Here is a 25161-nt window from a genome sequence, read left to right as displayed (position 1 = left end):
ACCCTCTTCCACAGATGCTGCCTGGCCTGCTGAGTTCCTCCAGCGTTTTAGGCGGATTACTAAACTAACCACAATACTAACTTAATGAATAAAGTCTGGTTTTAAAGTTGAAAAAGAGGACCTGAGTGGAGGGACTGGAAAGGGGGATGCGCACTTTGCAGGAGCTGCTGGGGACGAGTCGACGCCGGAGAGCAGAGCTGGTAGGGAGTTGCGGCGGAGAGCTGGACCGGGCGTGAACCACAACTAATGTCACTCATAACGGTGGGATCTTTCACCGAGAGTGCGGGGAGAATGGTGGAGATACCCAGCCTGTGAGGCAACAGTAGGGCCGGGTCTCACTACGCCTCCGCTCCCACCCTCCAGCCACCCGCTCTGGGGTCCACGCAGAGAAGAGTCCCGCCGGCGAAGCGCTGATATGACCTGGCGGCAGCTCAGGCTCCGGAGTCAGTGCAGTTGGCTGGCGGTGAGCGGATGTGGTGCCGCAGCTCCGGTAAAGCAGCGGAAACAGCAGCGCGAAGGGTTTGCATTTCCCCTGCCTCCCTAGTCAGCCTCTGCTCTTCCCCCGAGCTCGGGAGTAGGATGAACGGGCGCCGAGAGACCCCCTGAGGCCACAGGTAAGGGTTTCCCCGGGGGCGTTCGGCTGGAAGCAGCAGACTGACTACCCGCTGGAGGAACTCGGCGGGTCGGGCAGCGTCTGTGGTGGGTGGAAAGGAGTGGTCGACGTTTCGAGTCGAGATACCGTGTCAGGACTGGAATGGGTCAGCAACACCACGCGATACCCAGAGTAGATTTGGTAAAGAATCGGATTAGTGGACGGGTTGTCAGAAAGTTGGGGAAGCTGGTTTAGGAAAAGGGTTAAAGAGAAGACTAGGAAGACAATCAAACTGAATAGGTCAAACGGCAGTTGTAGAGGAGGAAGGAATTGTCGACGTTGCATCCCTCCCCTGGAACCTATCGAGTTGAGTTTGTTTGTCTACCCGGTGTTCTTCAAAATCCTTTTGTAATCCAGGTTCCCCAAGTTTTTCCATTAATCCACCTTTTCACTAAAATGTACACTGGGTGTTTGGTGATGTTACAGCCCCATCTCAATCCCTGTACCCTGGAGAACTGGACAGACGCAATTCCCTGGAGTGGGGACACGGGAGACCGCTGATGTTGTATTGTAGAGCTTTAAGCGATCTGCTGGAGTAACTCGGAGGGACGAGCAGCATGCCTTGGTGGGTGGGGGAGTGAGGGCGAAGGAATTGACAATTTAGGTTAAGACCCTTTATCAGGACTAGAACGGGATATTACTTTCACTGGATACTCAGTGTAGATATAATCAAGGGTTGGATTGATGGACAGGTTTCGAGAAAGTCGGGGATTCTCTCTCAGAAAAGGGTTTTTAAAAACACTAAGGAGACTAATAAATTCAGTGGGTTGAGCAGCGTCCGTGGAGGTAGAGTGATGGTGGATGTTTCACGACATGGCCGTGCTTTGGATTGTGGTTGCTTCTGACAGTCATGGAGCAGGTGTACTAGGGCTGATTGGGGGCTGCAGTGTAGAGCTGGGGGAAGGTGAGAAGGAACCTTTTTCTCCCTTCCCTGCTACACCCAGGAGGTAACTTGTCCCAATGGACCCCAGTGGCCCCTCACTCAGTAGAGCCTTTGATTGAAACAACATCCCTTCCGCAGTTGAGGACACCAATAATAGATTTTATTCAAGTTAAAAAATACAAAGAAACAATGCCAAAAAAAAAACCTTGGCATTCATGGTCAGAATATGAGGCAGTACAGCACAGTACAGGCCCTTCAGCTGAGCCGACCTTTTAACCTACTCCCAGGTCATTTCCCTCCAACATAACCGTCCATTTTTTCGTTTATCCAAGTCATTTAAATATCCCTGATGATTTTGTCTCTACCACCACTTCTGGTGGCTCATTCCATGCACTTGCCACTGTGTAAAAAAAAATCTACTGCTTACAGCCCTCAGTCATCTTCAAATTATGCTCTCCTGTATTAGCCATTTCTACCCTAGGAAAAAGGTGCTGGCTGCCCTCTCTATTTGTGTGTCTTATCATCTTGTATACCCCTATCAAGTCACTTCTCATCTTCCTTCATTCCAAAGACAAAAGTCCTAACTCACTCAACGTATCCTCATAAGACATGATTCTCCAGTCCAGGCAGTGTCCTGGTAAATCATCTCTGCACTCTCTCTAAAGTTTCCATATCCTTCCTAAAATGAAGCAACCAGAACTGATCACTGTACACCAAGTATGTAAACTTTAAAGGGAAAAAAACACAAACATAGCAGCCTTGCCCCTCAGATGGCCCCCTGGGCTGATACACCCTTTCATTGTTCGGCGGGGGGGGGGGGCTTCCTCATTCAGCTCAGCCTCTCAAAGTGTTGTAGTGGAAAGAGACGAGACTGTGGTCCTTCCTCACAGAACCTTAATGTTGGCTGCACCAAGCCTCAGTGTGTCCCTCAGCACGTACTCCAGTTTGGGCAGTATTCCCTTGAGGAGGCCAGTGAGCCAAATGCAGGGTAGTGCTGGGGAACTCTCAGTTGTCAAAGCTTCTGTTCATGTCACCTTCTCTTTACAATCTCCGGTTGATTTAAAGAATTAAGCTTACGAAGGAAATTAGGAGAGCCAAAAGGGGCCAAGAGAAGGCCTTGGTGAGCAGGATTAAGGAAAACCCCAAGTCATTCTACAAGTATGTGAAGAGCAAGAGGATAAGACGTGAAAGAATAGGACCTATCAAGTGTGACAGTGGAAAAGTGTGTATGGAACCGGAGGAAATAGCAGAGGTACTTAATGAATACTTTACTTCAGTATTCACTATGGAAAAGGGTCTTGGTGATTGTAGTGATGACTTGCAGCGGACTGAAAAGTTTGAGCATGTAGATATTAAGAAAGAAGATGTGCTGGAGCTTTGGAAAGCATCAAGTTGGATAAGTCACTGGGACTGAATGAGATGTACCCCAGGCTACTGTGGGACGCAAGGGAGGAGATTGCTGAGCCTCTGGTGATGATCTTTGCATCATCAATGGGGACGGGAGAGGTTCTGGAGGATTGGAGGATTGCAGATATTGTTCCTTTATTCAAGAAAGGGAGTAGAGATAGCCCAGGAAATGATAGACCAGTGAGGTGTACTTCAGTGGTTGGTAAGTTGATGGAGAAGATCCCGAGAGGCAGGATTTATGAACATTTGGAGAGGCATAATAAGATCAGAAATAGTCAGCATGGCTTTGTCAAAGGCAGGACGTGCCTTACAAACCTGAATGAACTTTTTGAGGATGTGACACATTGATGAAGGAAGAGTAGTAGATGTAGTGTATATGGATTTCAGCAAGGCATTTGATAAGGTACCCCATGCAAGGCTTATTGAGAAAGTAAGGAGGCATGGGATCCAAAGGGACATTGCTTTGTGGATCCAGAACTGGCTTGCCCACAGAAGGCAAGGAGTGGTTGTAGACGGGTCATATTCTGCATGGAGGTCAGTGACCAGTGGTGTGCTTCAGGGATCTGTTCTGGGACCCTTACTCTTTGTGATTTTTATAAAAGACCTGGATGAGGAAGTGGAGGGGTGGGTTAGCAAGTTTGCTAATGACAGAAAGGTTGAGGGTGTTGTCAATAGTGTGGAGGGCTGTCGGAGGTTATAGCAGGACATTGATAGGATACAAAACTGGGCTGAGAAGTGGCAGATGGAGTTTAACCCAGATAAGTGTGAAATGCTTCATTTTGGTAGGTCAAATATGATGGCAGAATATAGTATTAATGGTAAGACTCTCGGCGGTGTAGAGCTTCAGAGGGATCGTGGGGTCTGAGTCCATAGGACACTCAAATCAGCTGCACATGTTGACTCTGTGATTAAGAAGGCATATGGTGCATTGGCCTTGATCAATCATGGAATTGAGTGTAAGAGCCGAGAGGTAATGTTGCAGCTTTATAGGACCCTGGTCAGACCCCACTTGGAGTACTGTGCTCAGTACTGGATTGGGGAGTATGCCTTATGAGAACAGGTTGAGTGAATTCGGCCTTTTCTCCTTGGAGCGACGGAGGTTGAGAGGTGACCTGATAGAGGTGTATAAGATGATGAGAGGCATTGATCGTGTGCACAGTCAGAGGCTTTTTCCCAGGGCTGAAATGGCTGCCACAAGAGGACACAGGTTTAAGGTGCTGGGGAGTAGGTACAGAGGAGATGTCAGGAGTAAGTTTTTTACGTAAAGAGTGGTGAGTGTGTGGAACGGGCTGCCGGCAACAGTGGTGGAGGTGGATCCAATAGGGTCTTTTAAGTGACTTTTGGTTAGGTACATGGAGCTTAGAAAAATAGAAGGTTATGGTAAGCCTAGTAATTTTAAGATAGGGACATTTTCTGCACAACTTTGTGGGCCGAAGGGCCTGTATTGTGCTGTAGGTTTTCTATGTTTCTAATTCTCTCTTCGCATTTTATCTACCATGTTATTTTAACGAGAGTTAAAGTGACTAATATGGAGCATATATATTTCAGGTGAGAGGGGTAAAGTTCAAAGGAAATTTCTTTCTTGTTTATGAAGTGTTTTTTACACAGAGGGTGGTAAGTGCCTGAAAGATAGAATAGAGGCATTAAAAAGTCCTTCGATGTACACATGAATATGCAGAGAATGGTATTGTGTAGGCAGAAACATTTGGGCGTCATGAGCTTAATTAGTTTGTCACAACATGGGGGCTGAATGGTTGACCCATGCTGAACCATTCGATGTTCTGTTTCTAAATAATGAGATGGTGAAGCAGGAGGAGGCTGCCGTCTCTGCTTCACCACGTAGTGAGATCAGGCTTAATCTTTTATCTCAGCACCACTTTCTTGCTCTTGTCCCATGATTCACTTGAAACTCAAAGTCATTAATCCTTTTTGTTGAGATGAACAGTTAGGTTTCAAAATAGCAGCATAGTTTTTCGACAGGCCTGCTGGAGAATTGGAAAGGTTCCTCTCCTTCTGAGTGAAGAAATCTCATCTCATGCCTGTCCTGAATGACTGACCTCTTTGTTTGAGATGTTAGCTCTCCATCTACCCTGTCAGGCCTTGCAAGAATTTATAACATTGCATTCACTGTAAGCTGATGGCCCAGGCCCCAGTCACTTTAATTTCTCTCTGGTTCATCCCTGATCCTGTGAGTCATCGGGTGAACCTTCACCAGAACTACTTCGATGCAAGTATGTATATACTTACTGAGTCAGGAGAACAGACCAGTGCATGATATTCCAAGTGCAGACCCTTTGTAGTTGAGCTGGACATTTGTACACTTGTACACAAACCCCTGTGCAATAAAGGTTCATGGATCGATTACCTTCTTGATTGTTTCCTTTAGCTGCATGTATTCCGCCAGAGGTCTCTGGACGCTCACGTTCTCTTACTTTTTATAAAATGATTTTTGTCGTTGATGAAGCTGATAGTATTTAAAACTGAAAATGTGTTGATGAAGTGAGTGCTGCTAAGGTTTTAAAATAGTAACACAGTTTCTCGTGTTTAACGGTTATCTGGCCAATGGCTTCACTCCAGATGCTTCCCTTGTCTCTATGTCTCCACTAACCAAAACGGAGCAACCCACACTGCCATTCACCAGGCCATGTGAGATCTATAAACTGCACCACCCCCACCCCCCACAAATATTCTTTACAAACAACAAGTTAAAAATGGAAATTTGGTACAAATTTTACATCTCTTAGCAAGTCCCTTGGAGCATTCTGAAGTTCTCTGTTTCTTTCTGGCATTTAATATTAATATCAAATACATAGAATGTTGTCCGTGTGCCAGGAGAATCTGTCCCAAAATAATTCCCATGTCTTAGCAACATTCTGTTCCAGAATATTGTCCATGTCTCAGAAATATTCTGCCCCAGAACATTGTCCATGTTTCTGAGACACTCTGCTCCAGAACATTGTCCATGTCTCAGAAACATTCTGTCCCAAAACATTGTTTCTCAGAGACACTCTGTCCCAGAACTTTGTCCACATCTCAGAGAACCTCGGTCCTAGAACATAGTCTATGTCTCAGAGACACTCTGCCCAAAAACATTGTCCATGCCTCAGAGACACTGTGTCCCAGAACAACGTGTCTCAGGAACGTTCTGTCCCAGAACATTGTCGTTGTCTCAGAGAAACTCTGTTCCAGAATATTTCATCTCAGAGACACTCTGTCCCAGAACATTGTCCATGTCTCAGGGACACTCTGTTCCAGAATATTACCTGTGTCTCAGAGATACTTTGTTCCAGAATGTGCCCCTGACCCAGGGTCACTCTGTTCCAGAATATTATAATTTTGACCTGGAACATTGTCCTGCATTCCAGAGGCACTCTGATCCAGAAAGTTGTCTTGAGTTCGAGGGACCCTCTGACCCAGAACATTGTCCTGCATTCCAGAGACTCTCTGACCCAGAAGATTGTCCATGTCTTAGAGACACTCTTCCCCAAAACTTTGTGTCTCAGAGACACTCTGTCCCAGAACATTGTCCATGTATTGAAGACAGTCTGTTCCAGAACATTGTGTCTTAGAGACACTCTGTCTCAGAGTATTGTGTCTCAGAGACACTGTGTCCCAGAACATTGTCCATGTCTCAGAGACACTCTGTTCCAGAACATTGTGTCTTAGACACCCTCTGTCCTAAAACATTGTGCATGTCTCAGAGACACTGTGTCCCTGAACAATGTGTCACAGAAACACTCTGTCCCAGAACATTGTCCATGTCCCAGCGACACTCTGCCCCAAATAATCGTGTCTCAGAGACACTCTGTACCAGAACATTATCTGTGTCTCAGAGACACTCGATTCTAGAACGTGTCCCTGTCCCAGGGACACTCTGTTCCAGAATATTATCTGTGTGTCACGACATTTTGACCTGGAACGTTGTCCTGCATTCCAGAGGCAGTCTGAACTAGAACATTGTCCTGCTTTCTAGAAGCAGTCTGAACTAGAACATTGTCCTGCATTCCAGAGGCAGTCTGAACTAGAACATTGTCCTGCATTCCAGAGGCAGTCTGAACTAGAACATTGTCATGCATTCCAGGGACTCTCTGACCCAGAACATTGTCCATATCCATGTCAAGAAGGGGGCATGAGAAGGCCTTGGCAAGTAGGGTAAAGGAAAACCCCAAGACTTTCTTCAATTACGTGAAGAATAAAAGGATGACAGGAGTGAAGGTAGGAATGATTAGAGATAAAGGTGGGAAGATATGCCTGGAGGCTGTGGAAGTGAGCAAGGTCCTCAATGAATACTTCTCTTCGGTATTCACCAATGAGAGGGAACTTGATGATGGTGAGGACAATATGAGTGAGATTGATGTTCTGGAGCATGTTGATATTAAGGGAGAGGAGGTATTGGAGTTGTTAAAATACATTAGGATGAAATATTCCCCAGGCTGCTCCACGAGGCGAGGGAAGAGATTGCTGAGTCTCTGGCTAGGATCTTTATGTCCTCGTTGTCCACAGGAATGGTACCAGAGGATTGGAGGGAGGCGAATGTTGTCCCCTTGTTCAAAAAAGGAAGTAGGGATAGTCCGGGTAATTATAGACCAGTGAGCCTTCCGTCTGTGGTGGGAAAGCTGTTGGAAAAGATTCTAAGAGATAGGATCTATGGGCATTTAGAGAAACATGGTCTGATCAGGGACAGTCAGCATGGCTTTGTGAAGGGCAGATTGTATCTAACAAGCCTGATAGAGTTCTTTGAGGAGGTGACCAGGCATATAGATGAGGGTAGTGCAATGGATGAGATCTCCGTGGATTTTAGAAGGCATTTGACAAGGTTCCACATGGTAGGCTTGTTCAGAAAGTCAGAAGGCATGGGATCCAGGGAAGTTTGGCCAGGTGGATTCAGAATTGGCTTGTCTGCAGAAAGCAAAGGGTCGTGGTGGAGGGAGTATATTCAGGTTGGAGGGTTGTGACTAGTGGTGGCCCACAAGGATTGGTTCTGGGAGCTCTACTGTTTGTGATTTTTATTAACAACCTGGATGTGGGGGTAGAAGGGTGGGTTGGCAGGTTTGCAGATGACAGAGAGGTTGGTGGTGTTGTGGATAGTGTAGAGGATTGTCGAAGATTGCAGAGAGACATTGATAGTATGCAGAAGTGGACTGAGAAGTGGCAGATGGAGTTCAACCCAGAGAAGTGTGAGGAGGTACACTTTGGAAGGACAAACTCCAAGGCAGAGTACAAAGTAAATGGTAGGTTACTTGGTATTGTGGAGGAGCAGAAGGATCTGGGGGGGACACGTCTATAGATCCCTAAAAGTTGCCTCACAGGTAGATAGGCTAGTTAAGAAAGCTTATGGGGTGTTAGCCTTAATAAGTCGAGGGATAGAGTTTAAGAGTCGTGAGGTAATGATGCAGCTCTATAAAACTCTGGTTAGGCCACACTTGGAGTACTGTGTCCAGTTCTGGTCACCTCACTATAGGAAGGATGTGGAAGCATTTGAAAGGGTACAGAGGAGATTTACCTGCCTGGTTTAGAGAGTATGGATTATGATCAGAGATTAAGGGAGCTAGGGCTTTACTCTTTGGAGAGAAGGAGGATGAGAGGAGACATGATAGAGATATACAAGATATTAAGAGGAATAGGTAGAGTGGAAAGCTGGCGCCTCTTCCCCAGGGCACCACTGCTCAATACAAGGGGACATGGCTTTAAGGTAAGGGGTGAGAAGTTCACGGGGGATATTAGAGGAAGGTTTTTTACTCAGAGAGTGGTTGGTGCGTGGAATGCACTGCCTGAGTCAGTGGTGGAGGCAGATACACTAGTGGAATTTAAGAGACTACTAGACAGGTATATGGAGGAATTTAAGGTGGGGGGTTATATGGGAGGCAGAGTTTGAGGGTCAGCACAACATTGTGGGCCAAAGGGCCTGTACTGTGCTGTACTATTCTATGTTCTATGTATGTTTCAGCGACACTCTATCCCAGAATATTGTGTCTCAGAGACATGCTGTCGCAGAACACTGTCCATGTCTCAGAGACACTTTGTCCCAGAACATTGTCCATGTCTCAGAGACACTCTGGCCAAAAACGTTGTCTATGTCTCAGGACACACTGCCCCAGAACATTACCCATGTCTCAGGACACACTGCCCCAAAAAATTCTGGCCCAGAACATTGTTGTTGTCCCAGAGAAACTCTGTTCCAGAATATTGCGTCTCAGAGATACTCTGTCCCAGAACATCATCCATGTCTCAGAGACACTCTGCCCTAAAACACTGTATCTCAGAGACGTTCTGCCCAAAAGCATTGTACATATCTCAGAGACACTCTGCCCCAAAACATTGTGTCTCAGGGACATTCTGCCCAAAAACATTGTCCGTGTCTCAGAGACACTCTGTCCCAGAATATTACCTGTGTCTCAGAGACGCTCTGTTCCAGAACGTGTCACTGACCAAGGGTCACTCTATTCCAGAATATTATCTGTGCATCAGGATATTTTGACCTGGAACATTGTCCTGCATTCCAGAGACTCTCTGACCCAGAAGATTATCCATGTCTCAGAGACACACTGCCCCAGAAGATTGTCCATGTCTTAGGGACACACTGCCCCAGGACATTGTATCCCAGAGACACTCTGTACCAGAACATTATCTGTGTCTCAGAGACACTCGATTCTAGAACGTGTCCCTGTCCCAGGGACACTCTGTTCCAGAATATTATCTGTGTGTCAGGACATTTTGACCAGGAACATTGTCCTGCGTTCCAGAGGCACTCTGACTCAAAACATTGTCCAATGTTCTAGGGACTGTCTGACCCATAACATTGTCCTGCATTCCAGAGACTCTCTGGCCCAGACTATTGTCCATGTCTCAGAGACACTCTATCCCAGAATATTGTCTCAGAGACACTCTATCCCAGAATATTGTCTCAGAGACACTCTGTCCCAGAACATAGTCCATGTCTCAGAGACACTCTGACCCAGACTATTGTCCATGTTTCAGAGACACACTGCCCCAGAATATTGTGTCTCAGAAACACTCTGCCCCAGAATATTGTCCATGTCTCAGAGACATGCTGTCCCAGAACATTGTCCATGTATCAGAGACAATCTGTCCCAGAATATTGTCCATATCTCAGAGACAACCTGTCCCAAAATATTGTGTCTCAAAGACACTCTGTCCCAAAACATTTTCCATATCCCAGGGACTCTGTCTCAGAACATTGTCCATGTCCCAGGGACACTCAGTTCCTGAATATTGTCTGTGTCTCCGAGACACACTATCCCAAAACATTGTCTGGATCCCAGAAACACTCTGTCCCTGAACATTGTCCTTGTTTCAGAGACACTCTGTCCCAGAATATTCCCCACGCCTCAGTAACACTCTGTCCCTGAACATTGTATTTCTGGGTCATCCTGTTCCAGAATATTATCAGTGTCTCAGGACATTCTGACCCAGAACATTGCCCTGTGTTTCAGGAACTGTCTGACCTGGAATATTAAGCACATTTAATGATAATGAGAAATGTTTCCCTCTCCACCATTACTGTCTGGCTTGTTCACTACTTCCAGCATTTTGTTTTGTTTTTTCACATTAGTGAACGTTGATACAGTTTTGGTAGCAATGTCTCTGGCTTACATTTATTGAATTTCAAAGTACATTAATTATCAAGATATGTATACTATATACAACCTTGAGATTTGTCTCTTTACGGGCAGCCACTAAATAAAGAAACCTAATAATAAAAAGACCATCATCACCCAACTTGCAAAGAGATAAAAACAAATCACACAAACAATAAATACAAGCAATTAGCATCTATATGCGAGTTTTCACTGAATTACTTTGAAATAGAGAAGAATTGTGCTGCCTGAGATGTAAAAATTCTCCATGCAGTAGGTAGAATGTAGTTTATTGTCCCGTGTAGTGTGGAAATATTAGATATCAAATTGAACTCAGATGTAGATCACACCAGGTGTGTCCAATAGAACAGATTTGTTAGCCTTTTTTAACAGCCATTTTCTGGTATAGCGCAAGTTTATTGTGGAATTTCTGAAATTAAGTCCACCACTGGATTTTTGAACTTCAGAATTCCCAAAAGAAAGGGAATGCATTATATGCCACATAGTTTATTAGCTCTATCTCAGATATTAGCAGGAGTGGATAAACGCCATTACGAAACGTAAGAAACATCTCTATGTTCACTCCCCACAAGCTCCAGGAACTAGTAGAACAATTAATCACTCAGTATCTGCTGCTGCTAAACCCTTCCCATCCAGACACATGGAAGCTTCCACAGTGCAAGCTGACATGACCTGGATTTATTCTTTTCTTCCATGTGGAGTAGATAAAAATTTTCATTTAGCAAGGTGACACTTTCTGTTCCGTCCGATAGTTGTAAGCGTGCACACTGGTAAATGCTTAAACTGAGAACATAGACTGCTTTTGCCTAAACACTATGGCTGCAGACTCTCGATTCTCAGAAGACGCTGTGGTGTTTCTGTATCTCCCAACTTTAATGGTTGCTCCCTTAGAAGTCTGGGAGGTAGGTGCTGGAGACAGCTGGGGGGAGAGGTCTGGGGAGAAGAAGTAATGGAGCCCAAAGTTATTTTGGTGCAAAGGGCTCTGAGAATTCTGATTTAAAAATGCAAACACAAAGAAATCTGCATATGCTGGAATTTCAAGCAACACACATAAAAATTGCTGGTGAACGCAGCAGGCCAGGCAGCATCTATAGGAAGAGGTACAGTCGACGTTTCAGGCCGAAGAAGGGTCCTGACGAAGGGTCTCGGCCCGAAACGTCGACTGTACCTCTTCCCGTAGATGCTGCCTGGCCTGCTGCGTTCTCCAGCAACTTTTATGTGTGTTGTTTGAGAATTCTTATTCCTGTCCTTTCTTCCTCACTGCACCTTTCTCTCAATTACTCGGACTCTCTGCTTTTCCAACTCTGGTCTGGTCAACCTTCATTCCACCTCCACCTCCCTCTCCCAAAGGTATACTTCCCTCTCACTCGATTTCCCCCTCTCCCCAGTTTCTGTCCTTGTCTCCACTCCCTCACCCCTTCACAGTATTTCCCTCTCCTTCACCAACATCTCCCTTCACTTGCTGTATCATGAGACCCCCTTGAGTCCCTCCATTTGCCCCACTCCCTCCCCTTTTGCTCCTTCTTCCTCAGCTACTGAAGTCCTTCACCATGAGGTTCAGGAACAGCTACTTCCCTTTAACTATTTGGTTCTTGAACCAACCGGCAAAATTCTAAATGACTACAGTTTAGGAATACCATGCCCGCTATGACTTTCGTCGCTTTACATTAAAATAGACTTGTTCTAATTGTGTTCTTTCCCATAAAAACTGTGTTCAATTTATATCTGATGTATATTTTTTCTTGTCAGCGCTGCTTATAGGATACTATACTCAGTGGTCACTTTATTAGGTTCAGGAGTGGAACTCAGTGTGATCTTCTGCTGCTGTGGCCCGTCCACTTCAAGGTTCAACACGTTGTTCATTCAGAGATGCTCTTCTGCACACCACTGTTGTAACTCGTGGTTATTTGAGTTACTGTCGTCTTCCTGTCAGCTTGAACCAGCCTGGCTGTTCTTCACTGAGTTCTCTCGTTAACGAGGCATTTTCACCCACAGAGCTGCCACTCACCGGACTTTTCCCCCCTCTTTTTCACACCACTTTCTGTAAACTCCAGATACTGCTGTGCATGAAAATCCCAGGAGATCAGTAGTTTCTGAAATCCTCAAACCATTCTGTCTCACACCAACGGCCAGAGTCACTTGGATCACATTTCTTCTCCATTCTGATGTCTGGTCTGAAGAACATGACCATGTCTGCATGCTTTTATGCTTTGAGTTGCTGCCCAGTGTTTGGCTGATTAGATATTTGCATTACCGAGCAGGGATACCTAATAAAGTGGCCACTGAGTGGATGTGTCCGTGATGGTGATGGAAGTAAGTTTTTCATTTCAACTGTGCACACATGTGCATATGTCAATAAACCTGACTTTGACTTTGCCGTTATTAACCCCCCCCCAAGCTAAAATGGTGCACGTAAAACATTAAAGGGTTCATGGTTACCCTCCTCTCTGTATGTTGATGTGATTTACTGCACTGTTTTGCCACTGTTGTTCCTCCAGAGTAATTACTTCTCTGTTTCTACTGAGAGCGAGTGCAGAATGATGAAGCGGTTACAGCAAACAGTGAGGCCATTAGGCTTGTTGTCCTCACTGGCCTTGGCATATGAGCAGTCTCTCTAGTTCCATTGTCACGACCTCTCTCCATAGCCCTGCAAGTTCTTTCTTTTCGGGTATTTATCTAGCTCTCTTCTGAATATTATTAATCAACCTGTGCCTGCTCTTACCCTTGGCAGTGGATTCCAGAGCAAAATTAAATTTTGTCGTGTCAATTTTCCCTATCATATTCATTCTACGTCTTCTAGCTCTCAAATCCTCCACAGTAAGAAATAGTTCCTTTTGGTCTACTCTGCCTGAACCGTTTAAGAATTTAGTCACCTTTTTCGGATGTTCTCTCAATCTGTTTTGAGCCGGGGAACAATTTCAGCTTCTCCAATCTCTCCACATAACCTGTACAATGTTGCAGTATTTTGATATTAGTTGAGGTAGTTCAGGAAATGTATTTATTTTATCATTATGTTAAGAATGTACTAGGGAAGAGTTTTCTGACTTCTTAGTTTATTTCACAAGGTTACCTTATTTCCTGTGGTAAGTTGCTGATATTTAGTGATTGACTTTACTGTGCTGGGTTTGCTAGTTCACTGTTGTAGGTTTGCAGAAATATTATTGGATTGACTGCTGGATTTATTGATATAGTCGGAGGCTTAGAGAACAAATGAGACTCCTGTCATATTTCCCCAACTCAATGACAAAACAGCGATGCTTGGATCTGCATTTTTGATTTTCCTTATACTACCTCAAATAATTATCTAATTCTTTTATTTAAGACCTCTCCTTCCAACGTGTGTTGGGGATGTGGCCAACTGGTTAAGGTGTTCGTCTAGTGATCTGAAGGTCGCTAGTTTGAGCCTGAGCTGTGGCAGCCTGTTTGTGTCTTTGAGCAAGGCACTTAACCACACATTGCTCTAGTGTCTGTGCGAGGAGTGGTGTCCCACACAGACTTCCAATCTGCGCCTTCCGAGGCATGAAAATGCCCGACGCAGGCCTCTCGTGGTCTGAGTCGACGTTCCCTCCCTCCCTCTCCTTCCAACATGTTTTCAGATTGGTTTCAGGTTGTCAGAGGAGAGATTGTGAAAGCAGTGTGGGCTATCACTCCCAATCCGGTCGTTCTGTCTTCTCCCACTCCTCTTAGGCAGAAGGTAAAAAAGCTTACTGTTATGGGTGGAACTGCATACTAAGAAAGGTATGACCACGTTAATGGGACTATATTACAGACCACCCAACAGTCCAAGGGATTTAGAGGAAGAAATGTGTAGAGATCGCAGACTGTTGCAAGAAACATGAGGTTGTTATAGTAAGTGATTTTAATTTTCCACATATTTACTGTAAAAGGACTAGATGGGATAGACTTTGTCAAATGTGTTCATGAAAGTTTTCTTAATCAATAGATAGAAGTCCCAACGAGAGACTGTGCACTGCTATTAGGGAATGAGACAGGGCAGGTGACAGAAATTTGTGTAGTTGAACACTTTGCATCTAGTGATCACAGTGCCATTAATTTTGAAGGAAATTAGCTGCAAAAAGGTAGGCCTAGTCTGTGGGTTCAGATTCTAAATTGGAGAAAGACCAATTTTGATGATTTCAGAAAGGATCTGGCAAGTGTGAATTGGGACAGGCTGTTTTCCGGCAAAAGTGGCCTTCAAAAGTGAAATTTTGAGAGCACAAAGCTTGTACGTGCCTGTCAGAATAAAAGGTAAAGATACAAGTGTAAGGAGCCTTGGTTTTCAATTGATATTGAGTCCCTGGTTAAGAAAAAAAGGAGCTCCATTGCAGGTATAGGCAGGTAGGAACAAATGAGTTGCTTATGGAGTATAAGGGATGCCAGAGAACACTTAAGAAAGAAATCAGAAGATTTAAAAGAAGGCATGAGGTTCCTCTAGAAGACAAGGTGAAGGAGAATCCTAAGGGATTCTACAGATATGTGAAGAGCAAAAGGATTGCAAGGGTCAAAATTGGTCCTCTGAAATAACAAAATGGTAATCCAATCGTGGAGCCAAAAGGGATGGGGGATCTTAAAAGCCCTTTCTGCATTTACGTTTACTTACGAGACGGACACAGACTCTGTAGAAGTAAGGCAAAATGGCATCAACTTTGTGAACCCTGTACAGATTACAGAAGAGCTGGTGTTTGCTGTCTTGAGGTAAATTAGGGTGGATAAATCCCCAGGGCCCTGCAGGATGCAAGTGCAGCAATTGCTGGGATGCTTGCAGAGAGGTACCAGAGGATTGGAGGGTAGCCAATGTTGTTCCGTTGTTTAAGAAAGGCTCTAAAATAGATGACATTTAATGCAGACAAGTGTGAAGTTTTGCACTGTGGGAGGACCAACCAGGATAGGTCTCGAACAAAGAGATCTGGGAACACAGGTTGATAATTCATTGAAAGTAGCATCACAGGTAGATAGGGTTGTTAAAAAAGCCTCTGGCACATTCGCCTTCATAAATCAATGTATTGAGATGGGATGTTATGTTGAAGTTGTATAAGACATTGGCGAGGCCTAATTTGGAGTATTGTGTGCAGCTTTGGTCACCTACCTACAGGAAAGATGTAAATAAGGTTGAAAGAGTACAGAGAAAATTTACAAGGATGTTGCCGCGTCTGGAGGACCTGAGTTATAAGGAAAGATTGAATAGGTTAGGACTTTGTTCCATGGAACATCGAAGATTAAGAGGAGATTTGATGGAGGTAGGTAAAATTATAAAGGGTATAAGCAAACAGGCTTTTTCCACTGAGGTTGGGTGGGACTACAGTGAGAGGCCATGGGTTAAGGGTGAAAAGTGAAAGGTTTAAGGGGAGCATGAGGGGAAACTTCTTCACCCAGAGCACTGTGAAACTGTGGAACGAGCTGCTGGTGAAAGTGGTGCATGCAATTTTGATTTCAACTTTTACGAGAAGTTTGGATTGGTACATGGATGATAGGGGTGTGGAGGGCTCTGGTCTGGGTGTAGGTCGACAGGAGTAGGCAGTTCAAATCGTTCAGCATGGACGAGATGGGCTTAAGAGCCTGTTTCTGTGCTGTACTTTTCTATGACTTGAGAGCATGCACCACAGGGCTCTATCGGACTACTTTAAAACTCCCGAACGGATCTCTCACATGCAAAATGATAAACTCTTGATCTACCATTCTAGCTCGTCGTGGCCCTTGCATTTTATTGGCCTACCTGTACTGTAGTTTCTCTGTAACTGCAGCACTATATTCTGCTTAATGTTTTTGATGTAATAATATGCAAACAAAAGCTTTTCATTGTATCTTGATGCATCAGACAATAATAAACCAATGCCAATACATCTTCTAACTGGACTTTTCCACAACTATTTCAGCTGTTTATTAATTCACTTGACAGTTTATAATTTACTCTTTCTATCTTCTTCAAAATGTTTCGTCTTTATCTTGAAAACATAAGGGGTGTGGAGGAAAGGCAGATAAATAGAAATGAGGTAATAGGTCACTAATCATTTTACTGACGCGCAGAATGAGGTTTAGGTCACTAATCATTTTACCGAAGGATAGAATGAGGTTGAGGTCACTAATCATTTTACCGACGGGCAGAATGAGTTTTAGGTCACTAATCATTTTATCGACTGGCAGAATGAGGTTGAGGTCACTAATCATTTTACCGACTGGCAAAATGAGTTTTAGGTCACTTATCATTTTACCGAAGGATAGAATGAGGTTGAGGTCACTAATCATTTTACCGAAGGGCAGAATGAGGTTGAGGTCACTAATCATTTTACCGAAGGGCAGAATGAGTTGAAGGTACTGAATGGTCACTGCTGTTTGTTTGCAAGGCTAAAGACTCAACAGAAGCACATTAGAGTCTGTCAGGGGTGTTTACTGAATGGGAAAGAAAGCAGCCTGGAAGAACTTTTAAAGCTCATGCGATTGTTGTACAGGTATTTGGAATGGGTTTGCATGGGACAGAATGTGAGAAGTGAACATCCTTAAAAAACAGAACCAACTGTTTAAAACAAAATGAACAAAAAGACTTTTGCATTTTTAAGAGTTGGGCTAAATAGGGGAACAGCAGGTGAAAATCTTGGAGAGATCCTCTGCTCTCTTTGAACTGGAAGAGATAATTATGGAGGTCTACTATCTTATGTTAAGTGTAAAACTAGAGAAAGTGAGATTGTTCTCCGTACTCTAAAAGCTAAAAGAAGATACAAGGCTGCTTTGGCAAGTAAGGTGAAAATAAATCCAAAGGGTTTCTACAGTTATGTTAGTAGCAAAAGGATAGTGAGGGATAAAATTGGTCCCTTGGAGAATCAGAGTGGACGGCTATGTGCGGAGCCAAAAGAGATGGGGGAGATTTTGAACAATTTCTTTTCTTCGATATTCACTAGGTCATAGTCATACTTTATTGATCCCGAGGGAAATTGGTTTTCGTTACAGTTGCACCATAAATAATAAATAGTAATAGAAATAGTAATAGTAATATTACTATTAGTAAATAGTAAATAGCGATAGTCATGGAAAAATAACTAGTAATAGAAAAATAGTAATATAGTTAAATAGTAATATGATAATTATGCCAGTAAATTATGAAATAAGACCAGGACCAGCCTATCGGCTCAGGATGTCCGACCCTCCAAGGGAGGAGTTGTAAAGTTTGATGGCCACAGGCAGGAATGACTTCCTATAATGCTCTGTGCTGCATCTCGGTGGAATGAGTCTCTGGCTGAATGTACCCCTGTACCCACCCAGTACATTATGTAGTGGATGGGAGACATTGACCAAGATGGCATGCAACTTAGACAGCATCCTCTTTTCAGACACCACTGTGAGAGAGTCCAGTTCCATCCCCAACAACATTACTGGCCTTACAAATGAGTTTGTTAATTCTGTTGGTGTCTGCTATCCTCAGCCTGCTGCCCCAGCACACAACAGCAAACATGATAGCACTGGCCACCACAGACTCGTAGAACATCCTCAGCATCATCCGGCAGATGTTAAAGGACCTCAGTCTCCTCAGGAAATAGAGACGGCTCTGACCCTTCTTGTAGACAGCCTCAGTGTTCTTTGACCAGTCCAGTTTATTGTCAATTCGTATCCCCAGGTATTTGTAATCCTCCACCATGTCCACACTGACCCCCTGGATGGAAACAGGAGTCACTGGTACCTTAGCTCTCCTCAGGTCTACCACCAGGTCCTTAGTCTTTTTCACATTAAGCTGCAGATAATTCTGCTCACACCATGTGACAGTTTCCTACCATAGCCCTGTACTCAACTTCATCTCCCTTGCTGATGCATCCAACTATGGCAGAGTCATCCGAAAACTTGTGAAGATGACAAGACTCTGTGCAGTAGTTGAAGTCCGAGGTGTAAATGGTGAAGAGAAAGGGAGACAAGACAGTCCCCTAAGGAGAAAGATATTGAATTATGTAAGGTAAAGGAAACAAGTAGGGTAGTTATGGAAAGTATGACAATTAAAGAAGAGGAAGTACTGACATTTTTAAGGAATATAAAAGTGGATAAGTCTCCGGGTCTGGACAAGATATTCCCTAGGATTTTGAGGGAAGTTAGTGTAGAAATAACAGGGGCTCTGACAGAAATATTTCAAATGTTATTAGAAACGGGAACAGTGCCAGAGGATTGGCGTATTGCTCATGTGGTTCCATTGTTTAAAAAGGGTTCTGAGAGTAAACCTGGCAATTATCGGCCTGTGAGTTTGACATCAGTGGTGGGTAAATTGATGGAAAGTATTCTTAGAGATGGTATATATAATTTTCTGGATAGACAGGGTCTGATTGGGGACAGTCAACATGGATTTGTGCGTGGAAGGTCATGTCTGACAAATCTTATTGAATTTTTTGATGAGGTTACTAAGAAAGTTGGTGAGGGTAAAGCAGTGGATGTTGTCTATATGGACTTCAGTAAGGCCTTTGACAAGGTTCCACACAGAATGTTAGTTAGGAAGGTTCAGTCGTTAGGCATTAGTATGGAAGTAGTAAAATGGATTCAGCAGTGGCTAGATGGGAGACGCCAGAGAGTAGTGGTGGATAACTGTTTGTCAGATTGGAGGATGGTGTCTAGTGGTGTGCCTCAGGGATCTGTACTGGGTCCAATGTTGTTTGTCATATATATTAATGATCTGGATGATGGGGTGGTAAATTGGATTAGTAAGTATGCAGATGATACTAAGATAGGTGGCATTGTGGATAGTGAAGTAGGTTTTCAAAGCTTGCAGAGAAATTTAGGCCAGTTAGAAGAGTGGGCTGAAAGATGGCAGATGGAGTTTAATGCTGATAAGTGTGAGGTGCTACATTTTGGTAGAACTAATCAAAATAGGACATACATGGTAAATGGTAGGGCATTGAAGAATGCAGTAGAACAGAAGGATCTAGGAATAATGGTGCATAGTTCCCTGAAGGTGGAATCTCATGTGGATAGGGTGGTGAAGAAAGCTTTTGGTATGCCGGCCTTTATAAATCAGAGCATTGAGTATAGGAGTTGGGATGTAATGTTGAAATTGTATAAGGCATTGGTGAGGCCAAATTTGGAGTATTGTGTGAAGTTCTAGTCACCGAATTATAGGAAGGATGTCAATAAAATTGTGAGAGTACAGAGGAGGTTTACTAAAATGTTGCCTGGGTTTCATCACCTAAGTTACAGAGAAAGGTTGAACAAGTTAGGTCTTCATTCTTTGGAGCGTAGAAGGTTGAGGGGAACACTTGATAGAGGTGTGTAAAATTATGAGGGGGATAGATAGAGTTGGCGTGGTTAGATTTTTTCCATTGAGAGTGGGGAAGATTCAAACAAGAGGGCATGGGTTGAGAATTAGAGGACAAAAGTTTAGGGGTAACATGAGGGGGAACTTCTTTACTCAGAGAGTGGTAGCTGTGTGGAATGAACTTCCAGCAGAAGTGGTTGAGGCAGGTTCTATGTTGTCATTTAAAGTTAAATTAGATAGCTATATGGGCAGGAAAGGAATGGAGGGTTATGGGCTCAGTGCAGGTCGGTGGGAATAGGATAGGGTAAGAGTTCGGCATGGACTAGAAGGGCCGAGATGGCCTGTTTCTGTGCTGTAATTGTTATATAGTTATATACTCTAAACTAGGTTAACTAACAATATAACAGAGGAGGACTAAGATTGAAGGATATTTATAGAACAGAGAGAAACTGGGAGCTTCGGAAACCAAAGGCCACAAAGATTGGAGATGGAGAGAATTAGTTTACTCAACAGGTTGCTGTGATCTGGGTAGTACAGTTGAGAAGGAAATAGATGTAGTGAGAAACTTCCAAAGAGCAATTGGGCAACTGGTTGAAGTGGACAAATTTGTATAGGGAGCAGGAACTAATCAACTTCAAATATGTATTGGACCATGAGGTAAGCTGTATAATTCTTCAATGCCTTTTGGTATTTATTGAATTTACTTTGTCCTTAAGGCCAAGTGAGTGGGTTAGGGCAGATTGACCCACTAGTTACAGTTTGTTGTTCACCGCTGTGCAGACGCATCATGACTTCACTTGCAGATGGTAGAGCTACTGTTTTATTCTGCCTAAGCTCAGTCTTCCTAAATGTTGTGGTTAGAGTCTGAGCAAAATTAAGATTGTGTAATATTAAATATTATTTTTGAATTTACCATAAACCCCACTAAGGGATAAATTATTCTGGGACACTCTTGGAGTATATGACTCTGTCTTGACCTATAAATAATGTTGAGAATGAGCTCTTTCGGTTCTATAATTTGCATTCTACAATTAATACAAACCCTAATGTTTAATGCATATAGCAATGCTCAGAATTATTATGCAGTGAAATCTTCCACTTGACTGAAATTGATAGCAAGTTATTGCAGCTCATCTGAGAAAGTAGTTTCTGAAACAAAGCAGAAAATACAGGAAGAACACAGTTAGTCAAACTTGAATGCATTCTCTGTTTTTGCTACACATTCTTGCATCTGCAGTTTTGTTTGCTTTCAGTAATCGGTTCTGAGGGGTGTCATTAGCCCAGTTACTTATTGGGATTATTCCAAGTCTGTTGCATTTCAACATACTGCATTTGTGGCTTCTAGATCCTTTTTTGCTGAAAGGCAGGCAAAACGAGCCAAGGAGCTACAGTAGTGGGTAAGTTACTGGATGGGATTCTGAGGGATAGGATTTACCAGCATCTGGATTAAAAAAAGGACTGACTAGTGATCGCGGCAGGCCAGGCAGCATCTATAGGAAGAGGTATAGTCGACATTTCGAGCCGTGACCCTCCATCCTGACGAAGGGTCTCGGCCCGAAATGTCAACTGTACCCCTTCCTATGGATGCTGCCTCGCCTGCTGCGCTCACCAGCACTTTTTGTGTGTGTTGCTTGAATTTCCAGCATCTGCAGATTTCCTCGTGTTTGCGTTTTTAAGGACTAACTAGAAATGGTTTTGCACAGTACATGGGAAATATTGTCTCAGTAATCTTTTTTTTTAAAGCAGTAATGCAGAAGATTGATGAGGGCAGGGTGGTGAATATTGTCTCTATGGACATTTGCAAGGACTTTGACTAGGACCTGCATGGAAGACTAGTCTAGAGATCCAGGGAGAACTAACTAATTGGATACGCAGTTGTGTTGGTGGTAGGAAGCAGAGTGTGACGGTGGTATTTTTCAGACCAGTGGGATGCCGGGCCCATTGTTATACACCAGGTTTTGGATGCTTCGCATGAGACGTACAAGGTATCTTTGCAGATGACACTCAAAGAGACGTTGTCATAGATAGTCATCAAAAATTACAGAGAGATCTTGATCCGCTAGGTAAGGCAGCCAAGGAGTGACAAGTGGTGTCCAGCCCTGATAAATGTGAGGTGCTGCATTTTGAGATATGGGATATGGGCCAGGTGGGACTAGTTTAGTTAGTTGCCATGGATGAGTTGAGCCGAAGGACCTGTTTACATGCTCTACGACTACGACTCAAAAGAAAGTCACTTTTGTCATTGACTGAACTATTCTACTGCTGTGGATTCTTTAACTCTCTGAAAGCACAGGGCTTTAAAAATGTCTGTGAATTTCTTATTTTTGTGGAAAACAGGATTTTCATGCAAGCCTTTCAGAAGGTGAGGCTTCCTTCTCAATTGTACTCTTCCAGTGACCTGAGTTTAATCTGACCACAGGTGTGGTCTGTATGGGGTCTGCACGTTCTCCCTGTGATCACCCTGTGCTCTCGTTCCCTCCACATCCCCAAAACATGTGGGTTGGAATTACATTACCCCTGTTGTTTATGTGAGTGGTAAAAAGAATCAAAGGAGGGAGGATTGATAGGCATAGGTGAGAGAGAATGTCAAACAGGTAACAGAAGGACTAGGACTGATAATTTTTGGCAGGTGAATGCATGGCTGAAGAATTGGGCAGGTGGCAGGGTTACAGACTTCTAGATCATTGGAATCTCTTCTGCAGCATGTATGACCAGTCAGACTGAAAGTGATATATTTCAATACACGCAGCATAAGAAGTCAGGTAGGTGATCTTGTAGCGCAGTTATAGCTTGGTAGGTGTGAAGTTTTGGGCATTGCTAAAAGTCTTGGCTGAAAGAAGATCACAGTTGGGAGCTTAACATCCAAGGATACGCATTATATCAAAAGGAGAGGCAGGGAGGCAGGGGGGGGTGGGGTGGCTGTGCTGGTAAAAAAAAGGAAATCAGATCATTAGAAAGGGGTGACATAGATGTAGAATCATTGTGGGTAGAGTTAAGAAACTGAAAGGGGTGTATAACTCCTGATGGAAGTTGTATAGGGGGCTCCGAACAGCAACTAAGATGAGGGCTACAAATTGCAATGGGAGATAGAAAAGGTATGTAAAAGGGCAATGTTGTGAAAGTCATGGGGGATTTCAATATACAAGTAAATTGGAGAAAATCAGGTTGGTGCTGGATCCCAAGGGAGGGAATTTGTGAATAGCCTGTGAGCTTTTAAAAACTATCAAAAGACAACTAAAAAAGCCATAAAGAAAGAAAAGATGAAATATGAAGATAAGCTAAGTGATAATATAAAAGAGGATACAAAATGTTTCTTCAGATATACTGTATAAAGAGTGAAAGGGAGACGAGAGCGGATATCAAACTGCTGAAAAATGATGCTGGAGAGGTAGTAATTGGGACAAAGAAATGGCGAATGAACTTAACAAGTATTTTGCATCAGTCTTCACTGTGGAGGGCACTGGAAGTATGCCAGAAATGCAAGAGGTTCGGGTCAGAAGTGATTGCCATTGCTATTACTAAGAAGGTACTTGGGAAGTTGAAAAGTCTTAATTCACTTGGACCAGATCTGCTACACTCCAGAGTTCTGAAAGAGGTAGATGAAGAGATTAGGAAGCATTTGTAATGATCTTTTAAGAATCATTAGTCTCTGGAATGGTTCCAGAGGACTGGAAAATTGCAAATATCACTCCACTCCACCTTTTAAGAAGGGAGGGAGGCAGAAGTAAGGAAATTATAGGCCAGTTAGCCTGACTTCAGTGGTTGGGAAGATGCTGGAATCTATGATTAAGGATGAGGTTTTGTGGTATTTGGAGGCATATGACAAAATAGACCAAAGTCAGGATGGTTTCCTTGAGGGGAAAACTTGTCTGGCAAATCTGTTGGAATTCCTGGAGGAAATAACAGGCAGGATAAACAAAGGAGAGTCAGTGGATGTTGTTTATTTGGATTTTCAGAAGGCTTTTGATAAGGTGCTGCACATGAGACTGCTTAACAAGATAAGAGTCCATGGAATTAGAGAAAAGATACAGCATGAATAGAATCAACACACACAAAATGCTGGAAGAACTCAGCAGGCCAGTCAGCATCTATGGACAAGAGTACAGCCGATGTTTCGGGCTGAGTCCCTTCAGCAGTACTGTAGAAAAAAAAAAGTGAGGAGTAGATTTAAAAGGTGGGGAGAGGGGAGAGAGAAACACAAGTTGAGAGGTGAAACCAGGAGGGGGAGGGATGAAGTAATGAGCTGGGAAGTTGATTGGTGAAAGAGGTACAGGGCTGGAGAAGGAGGAATCTAATCGGAGAGGACAGAAGGCCATGGAAGAAAGAAAAAGGGAAGGAGCATCAGAGAGAGGTGATGGGCAGGCAAGCATATAAGGTGAGAGAGGGAAAAGGGGATGGGGAATTGTGAAGGAGAGGGAGGGCATTTAATGGATTTCTAGTATCTGCAGATTTTCTCTTGTTTGAGCATGGATAGAAGATCGGCTGACTGGCAAGAAGCAAAGAGTGGAAACAAAGAGGGTCTTTTCTGGCTGGCTGTCTGCACTGGTGTTCCGTAGGGATATGGGACCATTTCTTTTCATGTTAATGTCGAGGATTTGGATGAAGGGGTTAATGACTTTGCAGCCGAGTTTATAGATGTAGATGGAGGAGGCAGGAAGTCTGCAAAAAGACTTAGACAGATTGGGAGAATGACAAAGAAGTGGCAGATGGAATATGGTGTAGGGGAATGCATGATCATGCACATTGGTAGAAGGAATAAAGGTGTGAACTATTTTCTAAGTGGAGAGAAAATTCAAAAATAAGAGTTTCAAATGGGAGCCTGTGCAAGATTCCCTAAAGGTTAACTTGCAGCTTGAGTTGATGGTAAGGAATGCAAATGTAACGTTAGCATTCATTTTGGAAGGACTAGAATATAAAAGCAAGAATGGAATGCTGAGGCTTGATGCGGCATTGGTCAGACCACACTTGGAATATTGTGGGCAGTTTTTGGCCCCTTATCTAAGAAACGATGTGTTGGCATTGGAGAGGGTCCAGGGGAGGTTCACAAGAATGATTCCGAGAATGAAAGAATTAACATCTGAAAAGTGTTTGATGGCTCTGGGCCCGTACTCACCAGCGTTTAGAAGAGTAAGGGGAATTTTGTTGAAATCTATCAACTATTGAAAGGGCTACATAGAGTTTATGTGGAGAGGATGTTTCCTATGGTGGGGGAGTCTAGGACCAGAGGGCACAGCCTCAGAATAGAGGGACGTCCATTTAGAACAGAGATGAGGAAGCATTTCTTTAGTCAGAGGTTAGTGAATCTGTGGAATTCATTGTCACAGATGGCTGTGCAGGACAAGTTATTGGGTATATTTAAGGTGGAGTTTGATGGGTTCTT

At 43.6% G+C, this 25161-nt stretch overlaps 1 protein-coding gene across 1 annotated transcript in view; it reads left to right on the top strand.

Annotated features, from left to right (window-relative positions):
- The first annotated feature begins 463 nt into the window (after positions 1-463).
- Positions 464-25161, top strand: part of LOC140187564 (linker for activation of T-cells family member 2-like) — a 244908-nt gene continuing 220210 nt past the window's right edge. The window contains exon 1 of the mRNA XM_072242979.1: positions 464-614. The gene's annotated coding sequence lies outside the window, so the exon portion shown is untranslated. The remainder of the gene's footprint in view (positions 615-25161) is intronic.

Source organism: Mobula birostris, chromosome 25, assembly GCF_030028105.1.
Source record: "Mobula birostris isolate sMobBir1 chromosome 25, sMobBir1.hap1, whole genome shotgun sequence".
In the NCBI taxonomy this organism is placed as follows: domain Eukaryota; kingdom Metazoa; phylum Chordata; class Chondrichthyes; order Myliobatiformes; family Myliobatidae; genus Mobula; species Mobula birostris.
Note: the sequence above shows the minus strand (reverse complement) of the source record. Positions and strands in the feature narration are given on the sequence as shown.